The sequence below is a fragment of the Coregonus lavaretus genome (genome assembly GCF_964263955.1).
Source record: "Coregonus lavaretus genome assembly, chromosome: 5".
Lineage (NCBI taxonomy): Eukaryota > Metazoa > Chordata > Actinopteri > Salmoniformes > Salmonidae > Coregonus > Coregonus lavaretus.
The window spans coordinates 13,258,851-13,286,116 of NC_139992.1; the positions used below are offsets into that span (position 1 = coordinate 13,258,851).

Genomic DNA, 27,266 nt, shown 5'->3' on the forward strand with positions numbered 1-27,266 from the left:
TTACACATTTGTGGATCACTTGTTAATAACAGGGATGGAATTTAAGGATTTTGGGCACTGGCCAGCCGGGCTAGTAGACCACAATATTTACTAGCCCAGGTCCAAAAACTATGGGAAAGTTAAGTGAGGTAAAGTACACCAAGTAACCCATCCATAAAGAAGTGCTTGGTGACAGGAAGACATACACGATGTGCATACTAATGTGGTTCATAAGGAAACTCCTTCTGCTGCCATTGGTTCCTCCTGCTGCTAGACTGTCCTATCAATAAACTGCAGGTTGACAGGGGTAGCAGGGACCAGAAGGGTTCTTGTGATTGGCTTGACTGTGGCTCCGGCAGAGTCTGCTCATATTTCATAGTATTTGACCAACTGGGAGGATAGAGAGAGGAAAACACATTGATTATATTTTGTTATAGTCATAGTCTGAGAGAATGTCAGCTCTCCACATGTTAAATGAAAAGAGATATAAAGAATAGATAAACGGTAAAACAACAACAACCCATGAATAGCACAGTTACATAGAAATATGGACTTTCCTAGTGGGACAATCAATGGCAATGTTTTATCATAATGTGTTCCGGACTTTCTGGAACCCGACTTGCCATGGCTATTGATACGGAGATTTCTGTGCATGTGCAGGATTTTCTTTTACGTAGCTGCTGGCCACTGCTGCATACATAGCTTCTGCTCAGTGCACCTACTGCTCTGCTGCTGCAAGGAGGGGGAAACTTCATATTGTAGGCTACACTAAAGATATGGTAGACATGTTCTTTTTTCAGGAGGGGTGTTGGGCTACATGAAGCTATCATGTTGTACACAAAAGACATCATCGACATGTTCGTACAAACTTTGTTGTCTGTTGTAACAGTATATTTAGGCAAGCATATAAAACACAAGCAAGACACATACAGGCAGTCAAAATAGCTATTATTTTTTCATTATCATTGCAAACATTGGCTAGTTCTTTTTTCAGCAACTCCTCTGGCTACGATATGGCAGCTTAACTCTGAAGATTATCATCACAAATAGTAGGCAGTGTAAAGCAGTAGTTGACTAATGACGTCAGGAATAATAGTGCACCCTGCTGCAAAATTAACTCGCCCATTGTCAGACTTTGGTTACCGGTCCGGATACACATGCTCGAGCTGCCTAGAACATTCGGCTGCCCAGAGATGGAACAGTTAGGTAGCCTACTCGTGCGGTACTTGCATGATCATTGAGAAGCGAAATAGCAGTTAGTAAGGCATGTGTGTGGTTAAAACGCAGATAATTTTTCTCTTCAATGCCAAAGCTAACAGAGGAACACCACAACCAGCTAAACCGGATTATATTAGACTGTTACTACAGACCAGATCAACACTTATAACTAACTAACTCAATGTCCTGAGGCTGGGGCTAAAAAGTAGGTTAAATGTGTATAACCTACTGTAGCTTTAACCCCTCTGCCCACTAGAGGCACTGTCAAATGAAATGTGAAAATTGTTGAAGGAAACGTATGAAAGACAGAGGATGCTGTATTGTCCCTTGCACTATCACACAATTGCCTGATCATTTCCAGATGCAGAAAAGCATGTGGTCTGATTCCCAAACTACTATCAGAGTTCTACACAACAACAGAAGAATGCTGTTTAATGAAGGGCATATGCTGTAGGGGTACTATACATTATTCACACACACAACTACAGAGCAGGCCTGGATGTCTTACCCTGGAGAGGATGAGGTACATCTCCAGCTCGGCCACCCTCCTGCCAAGGCAGGCCCGGACCCCGAAACCGAAGGGCACTGAGCCAAAGGTGTGCTGGTTCTTCTTGTCTTCACCCCGGCCCACACGGACCAGCGATCAGGCAGGAAGGTATGGGGCTCCGGGAACACTGCCTGGTCAAAGGACACGGCATAGTGACACAGGTGGAACAAAGTCTGGGACAGAGAGATGGAAAGGAAGGAGGAGAGAGATAGAGGGAGAGGACAGAAGAGAGGGAGAACAGTCACAGCTGCTAAAACTCTGATCAGTGGTACACTGTTTGATGTGAGCGATATTGACAAACCAAAAGTCTACCCTGGATTTTTATTAAATAAAATACTGAAGTTAAGGGTGAAAGTTAATATACAGTACCAGTCAAACGTTTGGACACCTACTCATTCAAGGGTTTTTCTTTATTTTTACTATTTTCTACATTGTAGAATAACAGTGAAGACATCAAAACTATGAAATAACACATATGGAATCATGTAGTAAGCAAAAAAGTGTTATACAAATCAAAATATATTTTATATTTGAGATTCTTCAAATAGCCACCCTTTGCCTTGATGACAGCTTTGCACAATCTTGGCATTCTCTCAACCAGCTTCACCTAGAATACTTTTCCACAGTCTTGAAGGAGTTCCCACATATGCTGAGCACTTGTTGGCTGCTTATCCTTCACTCTGCCGTCCGACTCATCCCAAACCATCTCAATTGGGTTGAGGTCGGGGGATTGTGGAGGCCAGGTCATCTGATGCAGCACTCCATCACTCTCCTTCTTGGTAAGATAGCCCTTACAAAGCCTGGAGGTGTGCTGGGACATTATCCTGTTGAAAAACAAATGATAGTCCCACTAAGCCCAAACCAGATGGGATGGCGTATCGCTGCAGAATGATGTGGTAGCCATGCTGGTTAAGTGTGCCTTGAATTCTAAATAAATCACAGACAGTGTCACCAGCAAAGCACCCCCACACCATAACACCTCCTCCTCCATGCTTTACGGTGGGAGCTACACATGCGGAGATCATCCGTTCACCCACACCGCGTCTCACAAAGACACGGCGGTTGGAACCAAAAATCTCCAATTTGGACCAGACCAAAGGACACATTTCCACCGGTCTAATGTCCATTGCTCATGTTTCTTGGCCCAAACAGGTCTCTTCTTATTATTGGTGTCCTTTAGTAGTGGTTTCTTTGCAGCAATTCGACCATGAAGGCCTGATTCACACAGTTCCCTCTGAACAGTTGATGTTGAGCTGTGTCTGTTACTTGAACTCTGTGAAGCATTTATTTGGGCTGCAGTTTCTGAGGCTGGTAACTCTAATGAACTTATCCTCTGCAGCAGAGGTAACTCTGGGTCTTCCATTCTTGTGGCGGTCCTCATGAGAGCCAGTTTCTTCATAGCACTTGATGGTTCTTGAAATTTTCCGAATTGACTGACCTTCCTGTCTTAAAGTAATGATGGACTGTCATTTCTCTTTGCTTATTTGAGCTGTTCTTGCCATAATATGGACTTGGTCTTTTACCAAATAGGGCTATCTTCTGTATACCCCTCCTACCTTGTTACAACACAACTGATTAGCTCAAACGCATTAAGAAGGAAAGAAATTCCACAAATTAACTTTTAACAAGGCACTCCTGTTAATTGAATTGCATTCCAGGTGACTACCTCATGAAGCTGGTTGAGAGAATGCCAAGAGTGTGCAAAGCTGTCATCAAGGCAAAGGTTGGCAATTTGAAGAATCTCAAATATAAAATATAGTTTTTTGTTTAACACTTTTTTGGTTACTACATGATTCCATATGTGTTATTTCATAGTTGATGTTTTCACTATTATTCTACAATGTAAAAAATAGTAAAAATAAAGAAAAACCCTTGAATGAGTAGGTGTGTCCAAATGTTTGACTGGTACTGTATATCTCTGGATGAAAAGAAAAGTACTTTAGTTCACCAATAGCAACCATTTCCAACAGTACAAGATGGTAGAAGTATAAGTCACATTTCTGGGGAAGAGGTGGTCCCCCACAACTATGCCATTTTCCACATTGATGCGGGCGTTTCCTGGTACTACTCGGTACATCCTGGAGAGTGTGATGAGGTGTGAATGAAGGAGTCAGGCACAGGAGGTAAAACACCGAAGTCCAGAGTTTATTCCTTTTACATATATAAAACGCACCCAGCGTGAAAACGAAACTATAACAAGGGAAAATATTCCACCTTGGCAAATACAAATGGAAGAGTAGCTCAAACGAGCTACTCGCTCTCACAATAAACAATCACTCACAAAGACAAGGGGAACCGAGGGAACACTTATACACCTACTAATTAGGGGAATGAGCACCAGGTGTGTGTGATTGACAAGACAAGACATGACAAGTGGAGTGATGAGAATGGGATCGGCAGTAGCTAGTAAGCCGGTGACGACGAACGCCGAAACCTGCCCGAACAAGGAGGGGAGGCAGCCTTGGCGGAAGTCGTGACAGAGAGAGAGTACAGAAGAGAGTCACTAAGGGTAGAGAGGAAGGGATTGGCTACGTTTGACTAATTAAGAATACATTACATAGGCACATTGACATATAATGTATTTAACAATAAATAATAACTAATTATGAATATAATAACTTGAATAACACATTATGAATTTTATAATGAGTGAATTTACAGAATGACGTGACTGGGGATGACAAATGACTGACAACTTACCGTAGCGTCTCCCTGACAACATCTTTGACCCAGGGCATTCTGGCGATGTCATCACTAGTAGGCACCTTGTCCCCTGGGCAGACACTGTTCACTTCCTGGTACAGCTTCTCCTGGATCTCTGGCTCCAGGGCCATGTGGTACAGAGACCACGAGATGGTGTTGGACATCTGCAGCATATAAATACAATTACAATAGGAATAGGTTGTAGGCTAATAATATTAGTTTTATGTTAATTGGTCAGTAATTATATTTATATGGTCTGGATTAGGGAGGTGGGCATCAATGAGAGACAATGGTACTGATACTGTTATGGTGCTTGCTGTGACTGTATATGACGTAGGTAGCTAATGTGGTTATGTTGCAAATGTTCACTCAACAAATCGCAATCTAATAATAATAAAATAATATGCCATTTAGCAGACGCTTTTATCCAAAGCGACTTACAGTCATGCGTGCATACATTTTTGTGTATGGGTGGTCCCGGGGATCGAACCCACTACCTTGGCGTTACAAGCGCCGTGCTCTACCAGCTGAGCTACAGAGGACAATCTAAAATGGCTGAAATAAAGAAAAGAACATGTCCCCCACCAGGACTTCACCCCTTTCTCCACTACTGTTGCCACCCTGTCACACCCTACTGTGAAACAGCTCTACGTAAACACACACAGCCACACCCACACCTCCTCACCGTGTCAACCCCAGCCAGCAGTAGCTCAGTGATGGACCCCAGTATCTCAGTGACAGACATCTGTTCACTGACCAGGAGGTGTGTGAGGTACTCTCCCTCCACCGGCTGGCCCAGATGCACCTTCTCCTGGATCTCCTCCATCTTCTGACGCACCTGCATGGGGACAGAGATCAGAGGTTGCAGTAACCAGCACAGACAATATAGATGCTTAGGGTGAATCTCAAGTCTTTTCTCAATTCCTTGTGTAGCAGATGGGGATCTGTGAAACCACAGGAGGCTGGTGAGGGGAGGATGGCTCATAATAATAGCTGGAATGGAGTAATTTGAATGGTATCAAACACAAGGAAACCATATGTTTGATGTGTCGATACCATTCCATGCATTCCATTCCAGCCATTACTATGAGCCTGTCCTCCCCAATTAAGGTGCCACCAGCCGCCTGTGTATGAAACTCTCTCCTCAGCCTGAAGTGTCCCCACTTGCGATGCTGAATCACGTGGTCACGTGTGTTTTTGCGAGGCAGAGGTCCTGGGTTCGAGCCTCGGTATGAGCTGAATCAGGGGGAAGTGGTACTCGCTATACAAGCAGCGTGACGCTTTCAACATCTATCCTCGCCTTCTTCTCAAAACAACAAAGAAGCGAGGAGAGCATTGGAAGGTCTTCTCCCTCCTCGCTTCACTCTGATGTTTGGAGAAGGAGGCAAGGAGAGGAAGTAAATAATCCAGGAAAGACTTTTGAAATGCACCCTTAGTCATTGCTGTGGACCCGAGTCATGATGGGATTTTATTTTTGCTCATATAGGATATCTGCTACTAGATGGCAATATACTATCATATAATCTTATGTAACCTTTTGTGCACCTGCTTAGCATTCAAACTGTAAGGAGTACTTTTGGGTGTCTGGGAAAATGTATGGAGTAAAAGTACATTATTTTCTTTAGGAATGGAGTGAAGTAAAAGTAAAATTGTCAAAAATATAAATAGTAAAGTAAAGTACAGATACCCCCAAAAAACTACTTAAGTAGTACTTTAAAGTATTTTTACTTAAGTATTTACCCCACTACACAGAGGGGCAAGCCAGGAGCAGTGAACTTGTTTGATTTGCTTAGAGCTGAAACACAGCCATGAACTTTAGAAACCTCTGCTGTAACTAAATCAGCTACAGGAATGTAGCTGATTTAGTGCATTCGGAAAGTATTCAGACCCCTTGACTTTTTCCACATTTTGTTACGTTACAGCCTTATTCTAAAATGGATTAAATTGTTTTGTTTCCTCATCAATCTACACACAATACTCCATAATGACAAAGCAAAAACAGGTTTTTAGAAATTTTAGCAAATAAAAAAAGTAAAAAAAACGGAAATATCACATTTACGTAAGTATTAAGACCCTTTACTCAGTACTTTGTTGAAGCACCTTTGGCAGCGATTACAGCCTCGAGTCTTCTTGGGTATGACACTACAAGCTTGGCACACCTGTATTTGGGGAGTTTCTCACATTCTATCAGGTTGGATGGGGAGCTGCACAGATTTTTCAGGTCTCTCCAGAGATGTTCAATTGGGTTCAAGTCCGGGCTCTGGCTGGGCCACTCAAGGACATTCAGAGATTTGTCCCGAAGCCACTCCTGTGTTGTCTTAGCTGTGTGCTTAGGGTCATTGTCCTGTTGGAAGGTGAACCTTTGCCCCAGTCTGAGGTCAGGTTTTCATCAAGGATCTCTCTGTACTTTGCTCCGTTCATCTTTCCCTCGATCCTGACTAGTCTCCCAGTCCCTGCCGCTGAAAAACATCCCCACAGCACAATGCTGCCACCACCATGCTTCACCGTAGGGCTGGTGCCAGGTTTCCTCCAGACGTGACGCTTGGCATTCAGGCCAAAGAGTTCAATCTTGGTTTCATCAGACCAGAGAATCTTGTTTCTCATGGTCTGAGAGTCCTTTAGGTGCCTTTTGGCAAACTCCAAGTGGGCTGTCATGTGCCTTTTACTGAGGAGTGGCTTCCGTCTGGCCACTCTACCATAAAGCCTGATTGGTGGAGTGCTGCAGAGATGGTTGTCCTTCTGGAAGGTTCTCCAATCTCCACAGAGGAACTCTGGAGCTCTGTCAGAGTGACCATCGGGTTCTTGATCACCTTCCTCACCAAGGCCCTTCTCCCCCGATTGCTCAGTTTGGCCGAGCGGCCAGCTCTAGGAAGATTCTTGGTGGTTCCAAACTTCCACCATTTAAGAATAATGGAGGCCACTGTGTTCTTGGGGACCTTCAATGCTGCAGAAATTTTTTTGGTACCCTTCCCCAGATCTGTGCCTCCAAACAACCCTGTTTGGGAGCTCTACCGACAATTCATGGCTTGGTTTTTGCACTGACATGCACTGTCAACTGTGGGACCTTACATAGATAGGTGTGTGCCTTTCCAAATCATGTCCAATCAATTTAATTTACCACAGGTGGACTCAAGGATCTCAAGGATGATCAATGGAAACAGGATGCACCTGAGCTCAATTTCGAGTCTCATAGCAAAGGGTCTGAATAGTTATGTAAATAAGGTATTTCAGTTTTTTATTTTTAATAAATCTGCAAAAATTTATAGAAACCTGTTTTCGCTTTGTCATTATGGGGTATTGTGTGTAGATTGATGAGGGAAAGAAATTATGTGATCAATTTTAGAATAAGTCTAATGTAACAAAATGTGGAAAAAGGGAAGGTGTCTGAATACTTTCCGAATGCACTGTATGTGGGGGCACTCAGTCCTTTCACATGAGAAACATGCAATTTATATGTTGTTGATGATGATGATATCACATAACATATCATCAACAACTTAAGCACATTGCATCATTTTCATTTGTGAAATGAGTGAGTGAGTGAGTGCCCTCAAAATATTCTACATCCCGCTTCCCATTCACAAGTTTGCAGTAGAGAGGTTACTTGAGTTCATGGATATGTGATAATGTGTTATGTTATGTGAAATTGTATTGTGCAGTCTACCTTTTCAATCTTTACTATACATTCTTATAAAAAAGGTGCTGTCTAAAACCTAAAACGGTTATTCGGCTGTACCCATAGGAGATCCCTTTGAAGAACACTTTTTGGTTCCAAGTAGAACCCTTTTGGGTTCTATGTAAAACCCTTTTAACAGAGGGTTCTACATGGAACCCAAAATAGTTCTACCTAGAACCAAAAATGGTTCTACCTGGAACAGCCGAATAACCATTTTGGAAACCTTTTTTCTAAGTGTACATGATAGAGCATGTGATGCCAAACAAATGTCTCACTTATTCAGTCATTCACTCACAAATTCACTCATTGACTCACTCACTCGTTAACTCACTCAGCCTCTCACTCACTCATTCACTCACTAGTTCTCTCAGTTCCTCACTCACTCATTCATTAATTAACTCACTCACTCACGCACTCATTTACTCATTCACTCACTCAATCACTTTTTCACTCACTCACTCAATATTTCATTCATTCACTCACCAACTTTGAAGAGGAGTTGCACCCCTCCTCAAAAAACCTACACTCGATCCCTCCTATGTCAACAACTACAGACCAGTATCCCTTCTTTATTTTCTCTCCAAAACTCTGGAGTGTGCCGTCTCTAGCCAACTCTCCTGCTATCTCTCTCAGAATTACCTTCTTGATCCAAACCAGTCAGGTTTCAAGACTGGTCATTCAACTGAGACTGCTCTTCTCTGTGTCACGGAAGCTCTCCGCACTGCTAAAGCTAACTCTCTCTCCTCTGCTCTTATCCTTCTAGACGTATCTGCTGCCTTTGATACTGTGAACCATCAGATCCTCCTCTCCACCCTCTCCGAGTTGGGCATCTCCGGCGCTGCTCACTCTTGGATTGCGTCCTACCTGACAGGTCGCTCCTACCAGGTGGCGTGGCGAGAATCTGTCTCCGCACCACATGCTCTCACCACTGGTGTCCCCCAGGGCTCAGTTCTAGGCCCTCTCCTATTCTCTCTATACACCAAGTCACTTGGCTCTGTCAAATCCTCACATGGTCTCTCCTATCACTGCGTATCAATTATTATTGCTACGCAGATGACACACAATTAATTTTCTCCTTTCCCATTCTGATAACCAGGTGGTAAATCGCATCTCTGCATGTCTGGCAGACATATCAGTGTGGATGTCGGATCACCACCTCAAGCTGAACCTCGGCAAGACGGAGCTGCTCTTCCTCCCGTGGAAGGACTGCCCGCTCCATGATCTCGCCATCATGGTTGACAACTCCATTGTGTCCTCCTCCCAGAGTGCAAATAACCTTGGCGTGACCCTGGACAACACCCTGTCGTTCTCCGCTAACATCAAAGCGGTGACCCGATCCTGCAGGTTCATGCTCTACAACATTCATAGAGTACGACCCTACCTTACACAGAAAGCGGCACAGGTCCTAATCCAGGCACTTGTCATCTCCCGTCTGGATTACTGCAACTCGCTGTTGGCTGGGCTCCCTGCCTGTGCCATTAAACCCCTACAACTTATCCAGAACGCTGCAGCCCGTCTGGTGTTCAACCTTCCCAAGTTCTCTCATGTCACCCCGCTCCTCCGCTGTCACGGATTCAGCCGAGGCTGCTCCTCCTCCCTGCTCGGGCAGGCTTCGGCGTTCGTCGTCCCCGGAGTACTAGCTGCCACCGATCTATGTTTCGGTGTTTGACTTGTTGTGTCTGATTGTGTACACCTGTTCCCCATTATGTTGTATTGTATTCCCTATTTAACCCTCTGTCGTGCATTGTGTTTTGTGTGTTATTGTTTGTGTCATCGGCAATGTGCGGGTTGGTAGTTTTCTCCGTTGTTTTGAAGACTGTTTATTTTCACTGGCGACTTTTATTAAAGTACGGTTTCCAGTAGCTCTGTGTCCTGCGTGTGACTTCGCCTACCGCATTTCACTGTCGCCGTTCTGACAGAATAACACACCACCATGGAGTCAGCAGGATCGGTTGTGCCTAGGGGATCACTGGAGGAGCGCGTAATCCTCCAAGACGCCAGGATCCAGCACCTGGGTACCACCATGCAAGAAGTGATGGACACTTTGAGGCGATGGGAGAGGGGAGGTTTGCCCACACCTCCTCCTACGATGCCACCACCATCAGCCATACCCATCGGTCCATCTCCGGAGTCCAGTGGGATTCGGCTCTCGCTCCCGAGGGCTTATGATGGCACCGCGGCGGGTGTCAGGGGTTCCTACTCCAGGTTGAACTCTACCTCGCCACCATTCACCCGGCGCCCTCGGGATAAGAGAGCGTGTCCGCCCTCATCTCCTGTCTGTCCGGCAAGGCGCTGGAGTGGGCCAACGTCGAATGGGGTGGGATAGATGCCGCTACGGTCAGCTATGCGGAGTTCACCTGCCGCTTCCGGGCAGTATTCGATCATCCCCCAGAGGGTAAAGCGGCGGGTGAGCATCTATTCCACCTTAGACAGGGGAGGAGGAGCGCGCAGGAGTTCGCGCTGGACTTCCGGACGCTAGCCGCCAACACGGGATGGAATGAGAGGGCCCTCATCGACCACTTCAGATGCAGCCTGAGGGAGGACGTGCGTCGGGAATTAGCCTGCAGGGACACCAACCACAGCTTTGACCAACTGGTGGACATGTCGATTCGCCTGGATACCCTGTTGGCAGTCCGCGGACGTCCGGATTCGGGGCCGTCCATTCCATCCCCCAGCACTTCCGAGCCGACCCCTATGGAGCTCGGGGATGCTGGTGCTAGGGAGACTAGTAGGGAGACCAGGAGGGAGGCTGTCCCCTGCACCAACTGTGGCCGCAGAGGACACACTGCTGGTCGGTGCTGGGGAAGGTCTCCTAGGAATCGAGGCAGTGGGCGACGCACTGATGAGTCTTTCCCGGTGAGTAGGCACCCAACTCACCCAGAGCTCTCTGCTGATCATATGTGTATTAAAGTGGTGTTTCCCGAGGTTTCTCCTCACTCCCAGCATAAGGCGCTAGTAGATTCAGGCGCAGCTGGGAATTTCATTGATCATCAGTTCACCTATAAGTTAGGGATTCCTATCGTGCCTGTTGATGTGCCCTTCCCCATTCATGCCCTAGATAGCCGCCCGTTGGGGTCTGGGTTAATTAGGGAGGTCACGGCGCCTCTCCGGATGAAAACGCAGGAGGGTCATGAGGAGATAGTACGGTTGTATTTGATTGATTCTCCTGCGTTTCCCGTGGTATTGGGGCTTCCCTGGTTAACAGCTCATGACCCCAACATTTCATGGCAGCAGAGAGCTCTCCAGGGATGGTCTGATCAGTGTACTGGGCGGTGTTTAGGCGTTTCCGTAGGGGCAACGACGGTGGAAAACCCGAACCAAGTTCCCGCCTTGCATATTCCACCTGAGTACGCCGATTTGGCTCTCGCATTCAGTAAGAGGAAGGCGACTCAATTACCACCTCATCGACAGGGGGATTGTGCGATAGACCTCCAGGTAGGCGCTGCGCTTCCACGTAGTCACATGTACCCTCTATCTCAGGAGGAGACGGCCGCTATGGAAACCTACGTCACCGAATCTTTGAGACAGGGTTACATACGGCCGTCTACTTCCCCTGCTTCCTTGAGTTTCTTTTTTTTTAAGAAGAAGGATGGGGGTTTACGCCCGTGTATTGATTACCGTGGTCTAAATCAGATCACCATCAAATACAGCTATCCTCTTCATCTGATTGCTAATATGACGGAGTCATTACACGGGGCGCGATTCTTCACAAAATTAGATCTCAGGAGCGCGTACAACCTGGTGCGCATTAGGGAGGGAGATGAGTGGAAGACAGCATTTAGTACCACCTCGGGTCACTATGAGTACCTCGTCATGCCATACGGGTTAATGAATGCTCCTTCAGTCTTCCAATCATTTGTGGACAAGATTTTTCGGGACTTGCATGGACAGGGTGTTGTGGTATATATTGATGACATCCTAATATATTCCGCTACACGAGCCGAGCATATGTCCCTGGTGCGTCGAGTGCTTGGTAGACTGTTGGAGCATGACCTGTATGCGAAGGCGGAGAAATGTCTGTTCTTCCAGGAGTCCATCTCCTTCCTGGGACATCGGTTGTCCGCGTCAGGGGTAGAGATGGAGATTGACCGCGTTTCTGCTGTGCGTAATTGGCAGACCCCGACCACGGTAAAGGAGGTGCAGCGCTTCTTGGGTTTTGCCAATTACTACCAGAGGTTTATCTGGGGCTTTGGACAGGTAGCGGCTCCCATTACCTCTCTGCTAAAGGGGGGTCCGGTGCGCCTGCAGTGGTCAGCTGAGGCTGATATGGCGTTTAAACGCTTGAAGGACCTGTTTACCTCGGCTCCGGTGCTGGCGCATCCGGATCCCTCTTTGGCATTCCAGGTGGAGGTGGACGCTTCCGAGGCTGGGATCGGCGCTGTGCTGTCTCAGCGCTCGGGTACTCCACCTAAACTCCGCCCCTGTGCTTTCTATTCTAAGAAGCTCAGTCCGGCGGAGCGCAATTATGACGTGGGGGATAGGGAGCTGCTGGCTGTGGTTCAAGCCCTGAAGGTGTGGAGACATTGGCTTGAGGGGGCTAAACACCCTTTTCTCATTCTGACTGACCATCGTAACCTGGAGTACATCCGGGCAGCGAGGAGGTTGAATCCTCGCCAGGCAAGGTGGTCAATGTTCCTTTCCCGCTTTGTATTTAAGCTCACATATATACCAGGGTCCCAGAACGCTAAGGCAGACGCCCTGTCCCGACTATATGACACAGAGGAGAGGTCCATTGAGCCCACTCCCATACTCCCGGAGTCTTGTTTAGTGGCACCGGTGGTGTGGGAGGTGGATGCGGAAATCGAGCGGGCGTTACGTTCCGATCCTACTCCTCCACAGTGTCCAGAGGGTCGGAGGTACGTGCCGCTCGAGGTTCACGACCGGTTGATATACTGGGCTCACACGTCACCCTCCTCTGGTCATCCGGGTATTGGTCGGTCAGTGCACTGCCTTAGTGAGAAGTACTGGTGGCCAACCTTAGCCAAGGACGTGAGGGTTTATGTTTCCTCCTGCTCGGTGTGCGCCCAGTGTAAGGCACCTAGACACCTGCCCAGGGGGAAGTTACAACCCCTACCCGTTCCACAACGGCCGTGGTCTCACCTGTCGGTGGATTTTGTGACGGACCTTCCCCCCTCTCAGGGGAACACTACGATATTGGTCGTTGTGGATCGGTTTTCTAAAGCCTGCTGTCTCATTCCCCTGCCAGGTCTCCCTACTGCCCTACAAACTGCTGAGGCCCTGTTTACACACGTCTTCCGGCACTATGGGGTGCCTGAGGATATAGTGTCTGATCGGGGTCCCCAGTTCACCTCTAGGGTCTGGAGGGCATTTATGGAACGTCTGGGGGTCTCGATTAGCCTTACCTCAGGTTTTCACCCCGAAAGTAATGGGCAGGTGGAGAGAGTTAACCAGGATGTGGGTAGGTTTCTGAGGTCATATTGCCAGGACTGGCAGGGGGAGTGGTCGGGATATATTCCCTGGGCAGAGATAGCCCAAAACTCAATCCGTCATTCATCTACTAACCTGACCCCTTTCCAGTGTGTGTTAGGTTACCAGCCGGTTCTGGCACCTTGGCATCAGAGCCAGATCGAGGCCCCTGCGGTGGACGAGTGGTTTCGGCGCTCGGAGGAAACTTGGAATGCTGCGCACGTCCATTTGCAGCGTGCCATCAGGCGGAAAAAGGAGAGCGCCGATCGCCACCGCAGTGAGGCTCCGGTGTATGCACCAGGAGACCGGGTCTGGCTCTCGACCCGAAACCTGCCCCTTCGCCTGCCCTGCCGGAAGCTGGGTCGGCGGTTTGTGGGGCCCTTTAAAATCCTGAGGAGATTGAACGAGGTATGTTATAGGTTACAACTGCCCAGGTATTATCGCATTAACCCCTCGTTCCATGTGTCTCTCCTCAGGCCGGTGGTGGCTGGTCCACTCCAGGAGAATGAGGTACGAGAGGCTCCTCCGCCCCCGCTGGACATCGAGGGGGCTCCGGCGTACTCAGTCCGGTCCATCTTGGATTCGAGGCGTCGGACGGGGGGCCTGCAGTATCTCGTGGAGTGGGAGGGGTACGGTCTGGAGGAACGGTGCTGGGTCCCCAGGAGGGACATTCTAGATCCCTCCTTGTTGAGGGACTTCCACCGGAGTCATCCGACTCGCCCTGATCCGCGTCCTCCTGGTCGTCCCCGAGGCCGGGGTCGGCGCACGGCTGGAGCCGCGCGTCAAGGGGGGGGTACTGTCACGGATTCAGCCGAGGCTGCTCCTTCTCCCTGCTCGGGCAGGCTTCGGCGTTCGTCGTCCCCGGAGTACTAGCTGCCACCGATCTATGTTTCGGTGTTTGACTTGTTGTGTCTGATTGTGTACACCTGTTCCCCATTATGTTGTATTGTATTCCCTATTTAACCCTCTGTCGTGCATTGTGTTTTGTGTGTTATTGTTTGTGTCATCGGCAGTGTGCGGGTTGGTAGTTTTCTCCGTTGTTTTGGAGACTGTTTATTTTCACTGGCGACTTTTATTAAAGTACGGGTTCCAGTAGCTCTGTGTCCTGCGTGTGACTTCGCCTACCGCATTTCACTGTCGCCGTTCTGACATCTGCACACTCCACTGGCTTTCAGTTGAGGCTCGCATCTACTACAAGACCATGGTGCTTGCCTACGGAGCTGTGAGGGGAACGGCACCTCCTTACCTTCAGGCTCTGATCCTACACCCAAACGAGGGCACTATGTTCATCCACCTCTGGCCTGCTAGCCCCCCTACCTCTACGGAAGCACAGTTCCCGCTCAGCCCAGTCAAAGCTATTCGCTGCTCTGGCACCCCAATGGTGGAACAAGCTCCCCCACGACGCCAGGACAGCGGAGTCACTGACCACCTTCCGGAGACACTTGAAACCCTACCTCTTTAAGGAATACCCGGAATAGTATAACAGTAATCCTTCTACCCCACCCCCCAGTGGTTGTCCCACTGGCTATCCTAAGTTGAATGCACCAATTTGTAAGTCGCTCTGGATAAGAGCGTCTGTTAAATGACTTAAATGTAAATGTAGGTGATCCCAGACAGCCACAAAATGTTTCCAGAAGGGGAGGTAGGGCCAGGTGGACTTGGGGAAGAGAATGATGATTAACTGAGACGATTAACTTCTGAGTCTCTTCAGGAACCTCCTCATTCAGACAGCCCATATGGGTCTCACACAACACCGAACAGATCCCTGCAGACAGAGAGGAAAACAACGGTAGCACTTTAATTGATGGTAGATAGATTAGATTGATCCTTTATTGATCCTTGAAGGGATCAAATTCAATGTTGGTAGAGAAATGACCAGGTATTTAATTAGATGTTAAAACAGTAATAACCTATGAATGACTTGTTTGTTTCTTTAGGACTATATCATGAGGAGGATGACATAGGTAGGATGATGTAAAAGGATGGCAGCTCTCACACAGTGTATAACAGTTAGTCATGGTGACATCATATTATAGAATCAAGATCAATCGCTTGATTGTCATTCGTCACTGTTGCCCTTGACCAATGAATAGGCTGACCTTGAATACTCTCACACATGACCCATCTTTCTGTCTATCAGGGAATTCAAGCGATCAGTCACTCACTATACAATGCTTTATCTAATCAACTACCAAGGCTAAAGATCACTGTGCAATTACTTCAAGGTATTTTCTCTAACACAGTGGTTCTCAATCCTGGTCCTGGGGACCCAAAGGGGTGCACATTTTAGTTTTTGCCCTAGCACTAAACACCTGATTCAAATGATCAAAGCCTGATGATGAGATGATGATTTGAATCAGGTGTGTAGTGCTAGGGCAAAAACTAAAATGTGCACCCCTTTGGGTCCCCAGGACCAGGATTGAGAACCGCTGCTCTAACAGATAGTAAATAGCCGTCCACAGCCCTCATAATGTACGGGAGTGATTCCATGTGAAACCAGGACAAAAAAATACCATGACTTTGGGGATTTTCACAAAATTGAATCCATAGAATGGTGCGTTGGAGGAAGGATTGTTGACATATATCTGACATTTCTATCTAAAAGCATAATTGAGAAATAATTTATCAAATGTGGCATATTTATGCAATTTTGGCTTGAAGGAGTTAAGACACCATAAAGTTTAATCTGTAGGTGCTAAAAAACAACACATTTTGTCCTATGAAGATTTACCACTTGCTCTGTAATATGAGTAGTATTTCCATTTCAATAAGAAATGTAACATTAATTTATGAATATTGAGAAATATAAACATGAATATTATAAAAACACCATTTGGGATTTGGCAAATTGTTCAATTTATTGTTTAACATAATATACTGTACGGGCATATCAAAGTTCCAAAGTGGGATCTCTGCTACTTTAAGAGTAATGAGCCGATTTGTAAGCATTAGCAACAGAATGAATGTGAAAATGGATTCAAAATTGTCTCCCTCCTGGTGATTTGCAGGATGTGCAATGGCAAAAGTAAAAGGAGGGCTGTGTTTGGTTACATTGCCTACTATGCCAATTCCGATGTATAAAATGGGCCATAACTTTAAAATTAGCAGGGATACCACTCTGGAATTGTGACATTCCCCTAGAGTATATTATGTTCAACAAGATATTGAAAAATATGCCAAATCAAACATTTTGTTTTTTCTATATTCATGTTTACAGTGAGCTCCAAAAGTATTGGGACAGTGACATTTTTTGGGGCTCTGTACACGAGCACTTTGGATATGAAATGATACAATGACTATGGGGTTAAAGTGCAGACTTTCAGCTTTAGTTTGAGGGTATTTTCATCCATATCGGGTGAACCAAAATTACAGCATTTTGGAGTCACTTTTATTGTAAATAAGAATAGAATGTGGATGCTACCATGATTACGGATAATCCTGAATGAATCGTGAATAACAATGAGTGAGAAAGATACAGATGCACAAATATCATACCCCAACACATGCTAATCTCTCACCATTACAATAACAGGGGAGGTTAGCATTTTTGGGCACCATTCTATGGATTCAATTTCGTGAAAATCCCCCAAATCATGGTATTTCTTTGTCCTGGTTTCATATGGAATCACTCACCTTGTCCTTTCTCATTCACGCGTGTTGTGTCGAGTAAACGTTGCTAATTATGCTGTGTGACCAAGGAGAACCGCTGACGCTGTATTTTCATCATAAAGGTTTATTCATAACAAAGGGTTACAGCGTCGATTTACAGATACCTGCAGATACCTGGAGAATAATCGCCCCATCTCAAATCTGATTATTCTGTCGTCCTTTGTCCCAACTGTGGTATATATTCTATGTAATCTGATATGGGTGTTCCCCTACAGACCAATCCCAGGAGGACACCTAACAGACTTCCTCTGCTTTAAGGTGCCCCTCTAAAACTGCTCCCCCTAAAACTGAATAAACCTCCTTTCAGGTTCCATTTTGAAAACGTTAGCAAAGTCATAATTCCTCAGATACTACACGCGTTTACCCCAGTTCACAGAAAGAATGGATGTCCATAAGATAACAGTATTGAGACTGTATGAACAGTAATGTACATGTATGTACATTTATCTGTATGTAAAGATTGTGAGATGACGTCAAGATAATTACTTAATTTATATGTGAATCCTTCATGATTCTATGAGCTTTTTACACGTTACAGAAGCATATCCCCTCCCTCAGTAGATCAATAGTTTTAGGACCATTCTATACATAAATAGGAGATCATATTTGCTTGATTCACCTTCGAAGGCGAAATTGTAGAGTTCTCCAGCCAGGTCGTTCACCATGACCCCATCTCCCTTGGTCTCCCTGAGCCAGGCCACCTTGTCTATGAAGTCTGTGACCACATCGTTGATAACATTGGTGTAGGCAGAGAAATGCCTGGGCTTCAGCATCCTGGGGTTCAGAATACTCCTGATCCTATGCCACTGATCACCCATCCTTGTAGTATAGCCACACACAGACAGAACCATGCTTTAATATGGAGAGGAGAGGTACTGTATAGTTATTTCAAACCAACAAGAGTTTTTCAGAGAGAAAATGCAAAACACCCAAAGGCAGACAGACGCTCTCATGTGTGCTGTTTTTCATTCTAACTGAGCTCCATTTCCATTTGATCTAAAGTTTCTACTTTAGACAACCTGTAGTGCTGAGCGATGAACCAACATTTAGTTTTTTTGTTAATTTATCGACGTCGGTTCAATTACTTGAATTCCAAGTTACACCTCACTTTTCTATTTTGCGGGTTAATACATAAAACCGATCAGAATTCTGAAGAATGCCGAAGTAATGTTGAAAATAAACATTTCTGGGGTGTGATGTAATATATTTTTTATTTTATTTCACCTTTATTTAACCAGGTAAGCCAGTTGAGAACAAGTTCTCATTTACAACTGCGACCTGGCCAAGATAAAGCAAAGCAGTGCGATAAAAACAACAACACAGTTACATATGGGGTAAAACAAAACATAAAGTCAAAAATACAACAGAAAATATATATACAGTGTGTGCAAATGTAGCAAGTTATGGAGGTATATGGAGGACCCAGCAAGCCAGCCTATTCCCTATAATGTAAACTACCAACAGAAATAACTTCAAATATATAATCGTTTACACTCATGACTACTGGTTTAAATTACATTTTCAGCCAACTTACAAGCAAATACTAAATCAACCTGTAAGGTTGCTAGCCAACTAGCCTGCTAACGTTAGCCCTACTAGCCTGCTAATGTTAGCCCTACCAGCCTGCTAACATTATGTTAGCACTACATGAGTCAGACAGTTGCTATCAAAACCTTGCCAGCTAACGTTAGCTGTTTAGCCAACTAGCTATTAGCCACAGTGTCACGCCCTGATCGAGAGAACTCTTGTTGGTTGGGTCAGGGTGTGAGTTTTCTGTTGAGATCTATGTTAGTGTATTTCTATGTTGTAGATCTAGGTTGATCTTTCTATGTTTGGCCGGGTGTGATTCCCAATCAGAGGCAGCTGTCGCTCTTTGTCTCTGATTGGGGATCATACTTAGGTAGCCATGTTGCCTACCTTAGTGGTGGGATCTTGACTTGTGTTTGGCTTGTTAGTGTGTAGCCATTGTTTGAGCTTCACGTTACGTTGCTTTTGTTGTTTTGTAAAGTGTTCATCGTCATTAATAAATATGTACGCATACCACGCTGCACCTTGGTCTGACCCGTCTCTCAACGATCGTGACACACAGATCAATTCAAATAGATAGCAGAGACTTACAGATTGATGGCTGGTGCCTATCTGATGGTAAAACCTTTAAAAGAGTGCAGGCTGAGTTAGCTATCAAAGCTAGGGGAAGGCGGCGCTTCACCAGCCGATGGAGAGTCAGGAAAATCCAAAATAGACAGATTCCAGAGCACTAAGCCTAGGTGGAAAAAGTAAAAAAAAACTCCCGTAACCTACTTCACAGAGAACTTGCCGTTGACAAAACAAAAAGGAGAACAGACAAGGCTCTACAAAATTACAGCAAGCAGGTATGATTTTCTCTTTTGTTTTGAGCCCACGGCAAGAATGCGCCAGAGCCTGCCACGCGAAAGGGTTCCCACTAGATAACACAGTGATGCTGCATGGCCGCACATGCTCCTTGTTTACATCACACTTCCTGTGATTGGTGGATTGTAGCTCACCAAAGATTTACCCTTTGCCAAAGTTTCTAAAAATTCCATTGTTTAGAAGGAGTGCAATGGTGAAGTGAGTTATTGCACATGCGCACTTCCCTAACGGAAATATGCAAATACATGCTAGAACTCGCCAATAGGATCTTGCTAGTTCGTGCTTGGCTCTGCCCACCTCCATGCTTGTTCTGCCCACTATGATTAATTTGCTCCCATTGGAAATGACAGGCTGTGGTCTATCTTGGGTTAGTAAACAAAAACTTTGGAGAAGATCCTCCATATGACGTTGACAAATAGTGCATTGTGGGTTGTTTAGAAGATATATGGAAATAAGTTAATAAATATGTAATAACCCCAAAACATAAAACTATCTTTGTACTTATAGGTAACCAGATCATGACTATAACTACTGTATGTTACTAAGTCTTTGACCACACTGTGTTGTTATATTGGTGAGTAAAAACTCATGCTGCCTACCCTTTAACTTAGATTTTTGGTTGAGATCGAGACATAAATCCAACATATCAATTATTAATTGAAGACAAACTGGAATTGAAGGCAGACTAAGTCAGTGGCACAGATGGAACCATCCAAGCAGAAGATACATCTCCTTGCGTTGACGACCAAACACAATTCAGTATCTCTTTTTAAATAAAATAAATAGCCTCTTAACTTGTTGATGAGTTTAACAAATTATATGTTGGATTCCCTTTTGTAATACACTAAATAGCCCATAGTAAAGGCTATTTTACAAACGAATGTAACATTCAACCTTAAAATGAGAAGCCATCCATGGCCACATTTTGAGGTTATTGTAACTATAAATGTAATCATAGAAAGCATGCATAGGTCATCGCAGGTCTGTGGAGATCTTCACAATTGCTTAAATAATCTGTGCAGAATCTTGAACAGCATTGTTCATTTGCACCATGTACTTTTAATGTAATCTCAACTGCATTCCAGGTCATTTGGTTCTGCTATTAGATGAAGCACAGTGATAACACATTAATCTGTTGTATAAATAAACAAAATATCTGACATTGTATTCCCATTAGAATTTTGCTGTCCTTTAACATTTTTGAAAGTGTAGTTGTTGACATTTGGGTGACAACTAAACCAAAAATCAGACATTGTTTTTCCATTGGAATTTGGTGGTGCTTTTAGATGGTTGAAAGCATAGTGATAACACATTAGAAATTCAACAAACTTTTTGGCTGTCTTTTGGAGTGGGTGAATATAGGTTGTAATCTCGTTGATCAATGATGTAGTGTTGCCCAGTTGATTGGCTCATGTTCTGAATGCAGGCCGTGGTTGAAGTGTTTGCCCTTGTCAGATTATTGTGAAATGTCTTGGGCGTGTATCTACTCCTACACACAATTACATCTCAGTGTGCTACTGGGACAAGTAAGACAGAAATGACTAAATACCAGTGGAGTGACTATGACACATTACTGAAACAGTAGTTGGCACAAATAGTGTTTTTGTCCTAACTGAGTGAGAGGTCAATGTTAAATATAATGATTCTGCTATTCTTGCTGTGCAATGACAGTAGCCTGGTCCCAGATATGTTAATGCTGTCTTGTCAACTCCTATGCTGCTGAGAAGGATGATACAGGGAGTCGACTATACAGTACAAACAGATCTGGGACCAGGGTACAATGACAGGGCCTGGGACTGGGTTTCCACTGTCTACTCACTCTGTGAGGGGCCCATAGGTGTGCTTCCTCAGCTCGCGATAGCTCCTCCAGTGGGGCATGTCCGTGCGGGTGGGGTGGCGACCCTCCTGTCTCAGCACCTGCTCAATCAGCTCATCACTGGCCATGTTCATGATCACCATCCCATGCATGTCTTTGCTACAGTGGCAGGAATAATGTGATAGCTACAATGTTGCCAAATGTATTCAGACAAGCTACTATGTCAAATGTTTACTGTAGGAGTACTGATGAGTTAGTTAAGAAGCTTAAAATAAAAATGGGCTTCTTCTATAGAAATAGGTCCTGCCTCTCAGTAGAAAGCAGATTATTAGGTCAAAGTTCCTACCAGTCCTAGACTATGGTGACATAATCTAAATGAACTCAGCTGCCACTAGATGCAGTTTATCATAGTGCACTACGCTTTGGGCGACAGGTTTAGTAGGCTACTCATTACTGCATTTTCTACCAGAAAGTTGGTTGGCCCTCTTTGATGTCACATAGGTTAATACATTGCTATGTTTTCGTTTATAAAGCTCTTTTACCAAAACTCCCACTACCTAACATCATTACTAACCAACATATGTGTTACCACACCCTGTCTCAGGGATGACTATCTGGAAATGGCTTCGGTATATACTGAGTTAGAAAAAGACTTCTTCTTTTTTTTTTTGCACCATAATTGTGAAACAATCTTCAAATGTTCTTAAATTGAATGTGTTGATGCCTAAGGCAATTCACAAAGCTGACTGAGGACCAATGTACAGTACTTACTTGCATTTGATGTGTTGTCTGAAAATACCCTTTACCGAAAAGCCAATTTAAAGACCTCATAAAAGTAGGCCCATCCAAATCATCCATAGTTTTCTGCTTATTGTTGTCCCTCACGACAGCGCCAGTGGTAAAGGCATCGCGCCGCCTGTCACCAACGTAGGTTAATGTCGTTGTCCCCATTCCTATTCTCCTGTGTGCAGGCACACAGTCCGATCTGTAATAATGATCTGCTAAACATTTTGAAAGCAAGCACTCTAATGATGGAGGAACTATCTTCCTTTATGTGCAATCAGTGAAAGCATTAGGCCTACCATGTTTATCTATCAATACCAAAAGGATGACGTGTGCAGCAGACGTCTTTATTAACGTAATTACTTAATGTATTACGTTTACAGTGGCAAGAAAAAGTATGTGAACCCTTTGGAATTACCTGGATTTCTAAATTGGTCATAACATTTGATCTGATCTTCATCTAAGTCACAAACACAGTGTGCTTAAACTAATAACACACACATTATTGTGTTTTTCTTGTCTATATTGAATACATCATTTAAACATTCACAGTGTAGGTTGGAAAAAGTATGTGAACCCCTAGGCTAATGACATCCCCAAAAGATAATTGGAGTCAGCTGACCTGGAGTCCAATCAATGAGATGAGATTGGAGATGTTGTTTAGAGCTGCCCTGCCCTATAAAAAACACTCACAAAATTTGAGTTTGCTATTCACAAGAAGCATTGCCTGATGTGGACCATGCCTCGAACAAACGAGATTTCAGAAGACCTAAGATTAAGAATTGTTGACTTGCATAAAGCTGGAAAGGATTACAAAAGTATCTCTAAAAGCCTTGATGTTCATCAGTCCACGGTAAGACAAATTGTCTATAAATGGAGAAAGTTTAGTACTGTTGCTACTCTCCCTAGGAGTGGCCATCCTGCAAATATGACTGCAAGAGCACAGTGCAGAATGCTCAATGAGCTTAAGAAGAATCCTAAAGTGTCAGCTAAAGACTTACAGAAATCTCTGGAACATGCTAACATCTCTGTTGACAAGTCTACGATACGTAAAACACTAAACAAGAATGGTGTTCATGAGAGGACACCACGGAAGAAGCCACTGCTGTCCAAAAAAACATTGCTGCACGTCTGAAGTTCTCAAAAGAGCACCTGGATGTTCCACAGCACTACTGGCAAAATATTCTGTGGACAGATTAAACTAAAGGCACAGCACACCAACATCAAAACCTCATCCCAACTGTAAAGTATGGTGGAGGGAGCATCATGGTTTGGGGCTGCTTTGCTGCCTCAGGGCCTGGACAGCCTGCTATCATCGACGGAAAAATGAATTCCCAAGTTTAACAAGACATTTTGCAGGAGAATGTAAGGCTATCTGTCCGCCAATTGAAGCTCAACAGAAGTCGGGTGATGCAACAGGACAACAACCCATAACACAGAAGTAAATCAACAACCGAATGGCTTCAACAGAAGAAAATACGCCTTCTGGAGTGGCCCAGAGTCCTGACCTCATCCCGATTGAGATGCTGTGGCATGACCTCAAGAGAGTGGTTCACACCAGACATCCCAAGAATATTGCTGAACTGAAACAGTTTTGTAAAGAGGAATGTTCCAAAATTCCTCCTGACCGTTGTGCAGGTCTGATCCGCAACTACAGAAAACATTTGGTTGAGGTTATTGCTGCCAAAGGAGGGTCAACCAGTTATGAAATCCAAGGGTTCACATACTTTTTTCCACCCTGTGAATGTTTACACAGTGTGTTCAATAAAGACATGAAAACGTATAATTGTTTGTGTGTTATTAGTTTAAGCAGACTGTGTTTGTCTATTGTTGTGACTTAGATGAAGATCAGATCAAATGTTATGAACAATTTATGCAGAAATCCAGGTAATTCCAAAGGGTTCACATACTTTGTCTTGCCACTGTATATACCAATTCTGGGATCAGTTTAGCTAATGTTAAGATTTGTGAAATATTTTCAGCATTATTTTCAAGATATTTCACATTGTTCATCTACATAATTTAAATCTAACATTAATTTGCCTGAGACAAAGTCCACTTAATCAATAGTTCTTGCTCTACCTAGTATCCTATGGTGCCAACAACTGGTCTGGGGCAGCCATCAAAGGTTCCAGTGACTTTATCTGCAACCTTAGAAGGAAGGCTGTACAGAATACAAATATTCCCAAAAAATGCATCCTGTTTGCAATAAGGAACTAAAGTATACTGAACAAAAATATAAATGCGACATGCAACAATTTGAAAGATTTTATTGAATTACAGTTCATTTAAGGAAATCAGTCAATTTAAATAAATTCATTAGGCCCTAATCTATGGATTTCACATGACTGGGAATACAGATATGCATCGGTTGGTCACATATACCTTTAAAAAAAGGGTAGGGGTGTGGATCAGAAGACCAGTCAGTATCTGATGTGACCACCATTTGCCTCATGCAGCACGACACATCTCCTTCGCATAGAGTTGATCAGGCTATTGATTGTGGCCTGTGGAATGTTGTCCCACTCCTCTTCAATGTCTGTGCGAAGTTGCTGGATATTGGTGGGAACTGGAACACGCTGTTGTACACATCGATCCAGAGCATCCCAAACACGCTCAATGGGTGACATGTCTGGTGAGTATGCAGGCCATGGCAGAACTGGGACATTTTCAGCTTCCAGGACTTGTGTACAGATCCTTGCGACATGGGGCCATGCATTATCATGCTGAAACATGAGGTGATGGCGGCGGATGAATGGCACAACAATGCGCCTCAGGATCTCGTCACAGTATCTCTGTGCATTCAAATTGCCATCGATAAAATGCAATTATGTTCGTTGTCCGTAGATTATGCCTGCCCATACCATAACCCCACCGCCACCATTGGGCACTATGTTCACAACGTTAACATCAGTAAACCGCTTGCCCACACCACACCATACACGTGGTCTGCGGTTGTGAGGCCGGTTGGACATACCGCCAAATTCTCTAAAATGACATTGCTTATGGTAGAGAAATTAACATTTACTACTCTGGCAACAGATCTGGTGGACATTCCTGCAGTCAGCATATCAATTGCACGCTCCCTCAAAACTTGAGACATCTGTGGCATTGTGTTGTGTGACAAAACTGCACAATTTAGTGGCCTTTTACTGTCCCCAGCACATGATCATGCTGTTTAATCAGCTTCATGATATGCCACACCTGTCAGGTGGATGGATTATCTTGGCAAAGGAGAAATGCTCTGTAATAGGGATGTAATACAAATGTATTAAAAATAAAAAACAGAAATACCTTATTTACATAAGCATTCAGACCCTTTGCTATGAGACTCAATATTGAGCTCAGGTGCATCCTGTTTGCATTGATCATCCTTGAGATGTTTCTACAACTTGATTGGAGTCCACCTGTGGTAAATTCAATTGATTGGACATGATTTGGAAAAGCACACACCTGTCTATATAAGGTCCCACAGTTGACAGTGCATGTCAGAGAAAAAACCAAGCCATGAGGTCGAAGGAATTGTCCGTAGAGCGCAGAAACAGGATTGTGTCGAGGTACAGATCTGGGGAAGGGTACCAAAAAATTTCTGCAGCATTGAAGGTCCCCAAGAACACAGTGGCCTCCATCATTCTTAAATGGAAGAAGTTTGGAACCACGAATACTCTTCCTAGAGCTGGCCACCCGGCCAAACTGAGCAATTGGGGGAGAGGGCCTTGGACAGGGAGGTGACCAAGAACGCAATGGTTCGTCTGACAGAGCCCCAGAATTCCTCTGTGGAGATGGGAGAACCTTCCAGAATGACAACCATCTCTGTAGCACTCCACCAATCAGACCTTTATGGTAGAGTGGCAAGACGGAAGCCACTCCTCAGTAAAAGGCACCTAAAAGACCATGAGAAACAAGATTCTCTAGTCTGATGAAACCAAGATGGAACTCTTTGGCCTGAAGGCCAAGTGTCGCATCTGGAGGAATCCTTGCACCATCCCTATGGTGAAGCATGGTGGTGGCAGCATCATGCTGTGGGGATGTTTTTCAGTGGCAGGGACTGGGAGACAAGTAAGGATCGAGGGAAAGATGAACAGAGCGGGAAAGATGAAGTACAGAGAGATCCTTGATGAAAACCTGCTCCAGAGCGCTCAGGACCTCAGACTGGGGCGAAGGTTCACCTTCCAACAGGACAACAACTCAAGCACACAGCCATGACAACGCAGGAGTGGCTTTGGGACAAGTCTCTGAATGTCCTTGAGTGGCCCAGCCAGAGCCCGGACTTGAACCCGATTGAACATCTCTGGAGACCTGAAAAAAGCTCTGCAGCGACGCTCCCCATCCAACCTGACAGAGCTTGAGAGGATCTGCAGAAAAGAATGTGGGAAACTCCCCAAATACAGGTGTGCCAAGCTTGTAGCGTCATACCCAAGAAGACTCGAGGCTGTAATCACTGCCAAAGGCGCTTCAACAAAGTAATGAGTAAAGGGTCTTAATACTTATGTGATATTTCAGTTTATAAATTTGCACACATTCTAAATATCTGTTTTTGCTTTGTCATTATGGGGTATTGTGTGTAGATTGATGAGAAAAAAACAATTTAATCAATTTTAGAATAATGCTGTAACGTAACAAAATGTGGAGAAAGTCAACGGGTCTGAATACTTTCGAATGCACTGTACTTTCTGTTCCTAACACTAAAACTGAAACTAAATAATATAAAAACGAAATATAAATATTTTTATACAACTAAAACTAAATAAAACTAGCAAATCAGGTCTGAAATCTACCTGAAACTAAACTGATTTTCAAATAAAAATAAAGACTAATAGAAATAAAAAACGACAACAAAAACACAAAACTATAATAACCCTGAACGGTAGTGAACTTTGATACAGTTTGTCAGCTATGTATGTTACCTCTCCTTTCCTGCCTGAGGAAACCTTTCCCTACAGTCCAAGGTTACTAGAGCTCACCGAATTCAGCCCTCTGATAGCAGGCATTACACTTTTTCTATTAGGTTACATTTACATCAATTCATATTTCTAGCTGTATCTTTCCTTTGCATA

The 27,266-nt window shown here is 44.6% G+C and overlaps 1 pseudogene across 1 annotated transcript; it reads right to left on the reverse strand.

Annotated features, from left to right (window-relative positions):
- Positions 1 to 249: 249 nt before the first annotated feature.
- LOC311129943 (sterol 26-hydroxylase, mitochondrial-like) lies at positions 250 to 22,435 on the reverse strand (annotated as a pseudogene). Its single transcript has 9 exons — positions 22,198 to 22,435; positions 21,430 to 21,611; positions 17,839 to 18,038; positions 15,118 to 15,315; positions 5,133 to 5,285; positions 4,445 to 4,611; positions 3,741 to 3,822; positions 1,706 to 1,917; positions 250 to 369 (listed from the first exon to the last, which is right to left on the reverse strand). The product of its transcript is annotated as a sterol 26-hydroxylase, mitochondrial-like (transcript).
- Between the last annotated feature and the right edge of the window lie 4,831 nt (positions 22,436 to 27,266).